This window comes from Octodon degus, unplaced genomic scaffold (genome assembly GCF_000260255.1).
Source record: "Octodon degus isolate 3935 unplaced genomic scaffold, OctDeg1.0 scaffold00078, whole genome shotgun sequence".
Taxonomy (NCBI): domain Eukaryota; kingdom Metazoa; phylum Chordata; class Mammalia; order Rodentia; family Octodontidae; genus Octodon; species Octodon degus.
Window position 1 is genome coordinate 12,141,377 of NW_004524654.1, and position 7,681 is coordinate 12,149,057.

Genomic DNA, 7,681 nt, shown 5'->3' on the forward strand with positions numbered 1-7,681 from the left:
TTCTTCTTCTTCTTCTTCTTCTTCTTCTTCTTCTTCTTCTTCTTCTTCTTCTTCTTCTTCTTCTTCTTCTTCTTCTTCTTCTTCTTCTTTCTTCCAGAAACGAGGGTTGAATTCAGGCCCTTGTGCTTGCCAAGAAAGCACTTATTCCACTGAGCCATCTCCTCAGCCCCTCTTGTATCATTTCTAAAGCCTTTTTTTTCTATAACTATTTTGTGCTCTTTAAAAAATGACTAGAAAAATTGTTTTCTGTTTTTTTTTTCTTTTTAATTTCTTATAACATTTTTGTCATTGTTTTGGGTTTTTTAAAACCAGTTTTCCATGTTTATATCTGGTACCCTAAACAACTAATCTGAAGCTAACCTCATGCAATACAGTAACTATTGTTGAATTTTTATAAATTTGTTTAGTGAAATTTTGTATTATTTCTAATGCTTTTTTCATTACCAGTTTTCATTCTTTAAAACACCCCTCTCAGATAAATAAAAATAAGCAACATACCTAAACCTGAGTCACTTAGAAACTGCAGAAATTTATTGCTCATAGTTCTACAGATGCAAATTTCAAGTTTAAGGAATCATCATATTGTATTTGGTGACTGATAAGAGATCTCTGCCTCCTCCAATAAAAATAAAAACTGAATAAAAATCATGTCTTCCAATTGTGTCCTTCCATGGAAGAAGGAACAAACAAATACTCTTAATCATCTTTTATAAGGGCACTAATTCTACTATATTATCTAATACATCACTTACCTACTAACTGCAATGTTGATTAAGTCCCAGGTAGATATATTGGGAGTACACAGGTATTTATTTATTTATTTTTTACTTTTTAGGGAAGGGTCTACAGTGTGTTCAGGGTCTCACTACTAGATCAGACTCGTAGTGTTCCTCCTGTTTGTAGCCTCCCAAGAGCTAGGATTACAGGTGTGCACTACAAGCCAAGACTCGTTTGCCAACTCAGTGCACCCCTGTGGTAGAGCTGGTGAGGAATGCAGGATGGGTATGGAACCTTGGTCCCTGTGATTGCCACAGCAGGATCTTAGTCTGCTGAGCTATCTTGCCAGCTCTGAGAATTAAGTGTAAGCCTAGTCTGGGTAATTTAGCAAAACATTATGTGAAAATTAAAAAAAAAATTTTTTTGTTGCCTTTTTGTTTTCTTCTCTTTCTTTTTTTTTTTTTTTTTTTTTTGGTGTGTGTGTAACTGGGGATTGAACTCAGGCCCTTGTGCTTGCCAGGCAAGTGCTTATTCTACTCAGCTATCTCCCTGGCCCCTGCTTTTTCATTTTTTGAGACATGTTCTTTCTATGTAGTTCAGGCTTCTCCTGAATTTATCATGTAGGTGAGACTAGACCCAAAGTTATGGTGATCTTCAGGCTTCAGTTTCAGACCAGCAAGACATGTGAGCACCCCCACAACTGAGAAAAAAGGAAAAAAGAAAAAGAAAAGCTGAGGGCATAGCTCAGTGAGAAGGCCCTGGGTTTGATCTCTGATAACATAAGATATGACTCAGTATAAATACATAATCTATATTCAGTTAGGGCAATCCTGTCCCACAAAATTCTAGGTGAAGGTAACCTTAGCCTTACGCCCATGGCCCTGTGGGACTTGAGATATCTTCTGCTTGCTTGCTTTGCATGAGACTCTGTATATTACCTTCTTATTCATTTTAAAACTATATTTCTCTTTTGCCTCAACACAGATCTAAGTGCCATTGATGGTTTCCACAAGAAACTCATTCATAGCAAATATTCTTCTTTTCTGATGTTTTGTGTTGAAGACTGAGGTGGGAAAGTGGGAGGGAGGCTGTTACTGGACTGAGAAGTTAAAGAGAAGTTTCCACATAATTATATGACCTCAGGCCAGACCTGGCTCTGCTAACACATTTTTATTTTTACCCCTTGACCTGCACTTGAAATGAAAAAGGAAAACCTAATAATCCTTTTATTTAGTTTCAAACAGGGTTAGTTCAGATATACTTAATATACTTGCCTTTATTTCCCTATAAAAACATAAAGACTTTCTTCTCAATATATACAATCTGTTCCTGATGTTTTCTTTTTTGAGCATATATGCACTGAAGCGAGCATGTGAAAAGTTTTCTGATATGAACATTTTTCTCCATTGAATAACTTATCATTTAATTCCTATTTATTAAAAATGACAATTGTTTCCCTATATTCAATACTCTAGCTGTTTATTCCTCCTCTTCTGAGACACCTTATGTTCTTATTTGTTAGCACATTTGTAGCTGATATACCCTGCTGGGCACACGTAGCCATCCTCTTGTTTCATTTCTATGCACTCCCTCTTAAAGGCTGATGGCTACATAGGACTTTGATTAAGTGTGTATGGCTTGTTGTAAGTCCATAATACAGTCTCAAAATATTTGAATATATTACATGTTGAAAATAGTGACTATTGGCAGCTAATATAATTATTAACAGTTTTTATTTTTATTATTCATTATACTTTCTATATAATATATCCATCTTCACCCAGAGAGGATAAAATTCTTCTAACTAAAGATGGAAAAATACTTTGTTTTAATGTTTTATGCAGGTTATATCATAGATAGACTAATATTCTGATATTTATTTAGAATAATTATATATGCTTTTTTAAATTTAAAAGTATGTTCACTTAGAAATAAATATGCATTTATTTATTTGGAACATAAGAACCTTCCATAAACATAAAGAATAAAATCTTAAGCTCAAAACACCTTGAAATGTTCCAAGATGGAATGCAAATAGAAAAGTGAATTCCAAGGTTATTTTCACATTCTCCAGTAGAAGCATTATTTTCTTCATGTTTCTGTTATGAAATCAGCCTGTAGCTGAATATCTTATAGAATTATGCTATACTTGCAGCTGCTTTTCTCTGGTGGCATAATGTTTGCAAGTCTTTCCTGAGCCAAGCCACCTATATTATGCTGGATCAGTACACATTAGGTGTTATTAAATATCTATTTGATTTATCACAAATTTCAACATGTGTGTTGTGAATTGAAGACCTAGTTTAAAATTGCTCAATACAGTGCTGTCACTTAGTATTAGACCAAAGAAAAGGCAATGTGCCACATGTAAAGACCTTTTCATCTGCTTCTAAGAGAACAAAAATTGGTTTTTATGTTCTGAATTTTAATAAGAAAAGAAATTATGTGAACATGGCTTCAGAAAGGTCTTTATGGAACTTGGGAACTCATTCCTACATGCTGTCATTAGTTGACTCTCTGTATCAATTTATAAAGAAGTTAATGAAGGATAAAAATACTTTAAAAAAGAATTATGTTTGAAAATTCTAGTTTAACTTTATACATGGGATGCTTGCAGGAAGAAAAGAGGCTGTTTGGTAGGAAGGTATGGTTAAATGTATCCTGTTTGAATTCTGTATCTGTGAAATTATTTCATGGCAATGGTCAAACATGATTAAAAAGATTAGTTCAACTGTTCATAGAAATCGAAAGGGCTGGGAAGATAGCCTTGTGGTCTAAGTGCCTGCCTGGCAAGTGTAAGAACCCAGGTTTGATTCCCTGGGTGCTGTGTTTGATCCCAGATACTGTGCCTGCTGAGGGCCATTCCAGTCATGGAAACTGGATGCTGTGGTGCACACCTATAATTCCAGGGCGGGAGAGACTTAGACAGGAGGATCACTATGAATCCAAGCTGCATAGTAAGACTCTGTATCAAATAAATAAATAAATAAATAAATGATTTAAAAAAGTAACAAAGGAAATTGACAAGTAGAGAAGTTATTGACAAATGAAATGTAACTATTAATCTCTTTTTAATATTTTTGTAATTCATGTCTTTTTTGAATTGGTTAAAAATGAATATATAAAAAACACAATGAACAGGAAACAGTAGTCATAAAAATATTTTTCAAGCTAACTTTCAGGATAATATATGTGATATTTTATTTGTTTTTTTTTTTTTTTTTTTTTTTTTTGAACTGGGGATTGAACTCAGGCCCTTGTGCTTGCCAGGCAAGCGCTTATTCTACTGAGCCATCTCCCCGGCCACGTGATATTTTAGATTTTTAACTTAAGCTTACAATAATTTTTCATTCTACCATGAATGAAAACTACTTTTCACAAGTCATAGTTCACCTATTTACTGCTTATAATAATCTCTGGGCTCTGGAATTGGATGATTGCTTACTAAGTCATTTCCAAGTAATACAGTATAATATTTACTTACTACTGAAAAATTCAGTGAGAAACAAGTATGTGCCAATTTATTTAAGCTCACTTATCTACCCATTTGTTGAGCAGAAAAAAAATGTGGTCTTAGAAACATATTTGAGGGGCCAGGGAGATGGTTCAGTGGAATAAGCACTTCCTGGTAAACACAAGGGCCTAAATTCAATCCCCAGTTCCGCAAAAAAAAAAAAAAGAAAAAAAAGAAAAGAAGAAGAAAGAAAGAAAGAAAGAAAGAAAGAAAGAAAGAAAGAAAGAAAGAAAACATTGTTCATTCCTAAAAAACCACAATTCTAAGTCCTTCATATGGTGTATAACAATTAGAGAACAGAAGTGATTGAATTAGAAATCTAACATGTACATTAATTTTCTAAATTCAGTACAACTTAGGTTCATGGACTTTATTTATCCTGTAGCAGGTTAACTGGGGAAAAAAAAACAAAACTAGTAAAAAAAAATCAGGAAGGAAACTATAAGTAAAAATGGCGATTCCTATTACCATTAACTTTATAAGACCTTTCTGAACTAAAAATAAACATGCAAAGCTTAATTTCAGATAAATGAAATTCTAAGCCACAAATTTCTACACTGATCCTTAGAGTTGATTACAATTATAAATGAAAAGCCAAAAAATATTAAAAAAAGATTTTCTTATACCTCTAGAATAAGATAAAGCTCAATTATATTAAGTTGAATATAATTACAAAGGAGTTAGTGAACATAGTTGGATAACCCATCAAAGAAAGCTACTTCTATAAAACTGACAGTGACAATGATCAAAAGTTCTATTTTAGTCAAGTTAAAAATAAATCATAATTTTTAATTACATAAGTAAACTATGTATTCAATTAATAATTTTCAGTGGTTTTTATTATGTAACAACTGGTGTTTCAGCACTAAACACTAAAGAATAAAACATAAATAGGAAAAGATAAATATTCTCAACTTACTCATACCTACATCTAAATGTATTGTACAGAACTTAAATTCAAATATGTTTTGCCTGCATGCTCAATAGTAATAAGCATCACAGTTGTTGTTTATTAAAATGAGATGGTTTGTTTTAAGATGCATTAATTTCTTATTAATTAGCTGTTATAACCTAAGTAACTGTCTCCATTTTTGTAACTAGAACAGCTATTTTGTTATACAACTCTGTATGTTTCTGTTATAACCAATGTGATTGACTCCATTCTGTAACCAGAATAGCCATTGTATTATACACCTCTGTATGTTTCCACTGTAACTTTATTAATGAGGATTGTTTGGTATAAGCTGACAACGTAAACTCCATCTTGGTGGCTCAAGCCATCCATCAGACCTCTGAACACAGTCTGTTAATGTTCAAACTGTTCCTTTGTTCTAAACCACAGTGTGTTAAAGGTTAAGATCTGAACTATTTCTTACCCCAGAGCACTCCACACAATATGTCCCGTGATCAACCCTGAACCATAAATTGTAATTCTTTGTTCCTGAAAATTGTAACCGCATGTTAAAAAAATGTAACCTGTTTCCTGAAAGTGGACGCTGACCCCTGTGCTGCATTCAAGTCACATGACCTCCCCTTTGTGGTTTTCAGCCTTAAAAATCCTTGTCCCTCCCCTCCTGAGTGTGCACTTTGGTACTTTATGCCATGTGTTGCCGCTGGGTACCAGCTAAAATAAAGTGCTCTTTTCTTTTTGGACTTGTCTCCCAGTTGTCTCATTTTTGGGTTACAACATTAGCTATACAAGAATAAAATATGTTTCAATATGTAAGATTTTATTGAGAATTTTGTGCATCTTGCCAGGTGAAAAAGTGCATACCCATAACCCCAGCTCCTTGGGAGGATGGGAAGGAAGGACTGCAAGTTGGAGACCAGCCTGAGCAGTTCAGCAAGACTTGGTCTTAAAACTGAATAAAAAGGGATGGGAAAGGTAGCTCACTAGCAGAGTACTAGAATGCTTGAGGTCCCAGTAGGAAAAAAAGGAAGGTTTTGGTATATCTTATGTTAAATAATTACATTTTAAAATGCTGCAAAGATACAGTAAATTAAGAATTAGAACTACTTTTCAGATAAGTTATGGAAAAGAAAGAAAAAAAGCAGAAATTTGAAATATAAGTTAGATAAAATGTGTGTTCAACTAATACATATATAAGTTTAAAAACCAAGTTCTAATAATTTATGTCTTCTTAACCTTCCTTTTCTGAAAAGAACTGAGTAATTGCATTTTCACAGAATAAGTGTACAATTAATAGTCTACTGAATCAGGGACAGCAATGACCTTATGTTTTCCCCCCTCATTTTTTTTCAGCAATATCTATTTGAAAAATTGAACAGGAAAAAGACTTCACATCAACTAACAAAAACTGAAATGCTCTCTTTGATTATAAAATGCCAAGTTCCCATCAGCTGTGATACTGTCTGTCCCCACATACCAACAGCAGCAATGTTTAATAGGACTTTTTGTTCAAACTTGGAATTACTCCAAAGTTTGAAGGGCTAAGCACTAGAACATTTTTAAGACACACTGAATGTGTTTCAACAGAACAATACCTAAGTTAATGACTCCACTTGAATTCATTCTGACAGGTAAGTGAATATTTCCTAAAATATTTCAGCCAGAGTTATAAGGTATTTATTATATATACTACACTACAGTACACTACACAAACACACACACACACACACACACATTACTCAACTGAAAAATTATGCTCCAAAAATTATAGGAACACTATTTTGAAAAATTTTTGCACAAAATAATTACAGGGCATCCTCTAACTATTCAAGAAACAATAATCATAAAGCTCTAAACCTGGATCTTTTTCTTTCAAGCTTCTGTTTACAGAATCATTCTTCGAATGCCACATTCTCAGCAGAACTTTGCCCAGTCATTACAGGGTATTTTGTCCAATGCTTGTGGAAGAATTGAAGTAAGTGTCTAGATGTGTTTCCTTCAGAGCCTCTAATATTTCCACCCTTCAGTGAAGATGCATAGTCTCCATAAGGCTAGCTATGCAGCTCTCAGTATGTGCTTTTTTCTTGGTTATAAATATACCTGCTGCAACATTTCTTAACAAACTGGGTGGTGTGGAATTTCGAGGTTTGATGCTAGTTCCTGCCTGACGTGCTGCTACACCATGTAGACCCTTCCATAAAATACAAAAGAAAAAGACACACTTATAACAGTTTTGCTAGTGCCACTTGGTTGTGGTAATCGTGAAGATCCTGATGATGTGGTTCCAGGAGAGTTTGACTTTTTAAGTTCAGGTTGTTAATACTGTGTCCTAATAGTTGATTTTCCTTTTGTATCAGTAGAAAACTTGCCTTTACTACTAATACATGCTGCCCATTCTTTACAGAAATTTGTATGCCTCTCAGCTGTGCTTTCATTGAATCTCCTCTGGCAATATGGACCCTGAATATAATCAGGATCATAAGGAGGAGGAAGAGTGGGAGGGAGAGGGGATGGGAAGGAGGAAGGGGAGGAGGAGGAGG

At 34.0% G+C, this 7,681-nt stretch overlaps 1 pseudogene; it reads right to left on the reverse strand.

Annotated features, from left to right (window-relative positions):
• Window positions 1-7,025: 7,025 nt before the first annotated feature.
• On the reverse strand, window positions 7,026-7,640 carry LOC101587986 (annotated as a pseudogene).
• Window positions 7,641-7,681: the final 41 nt, after the last annotated feature.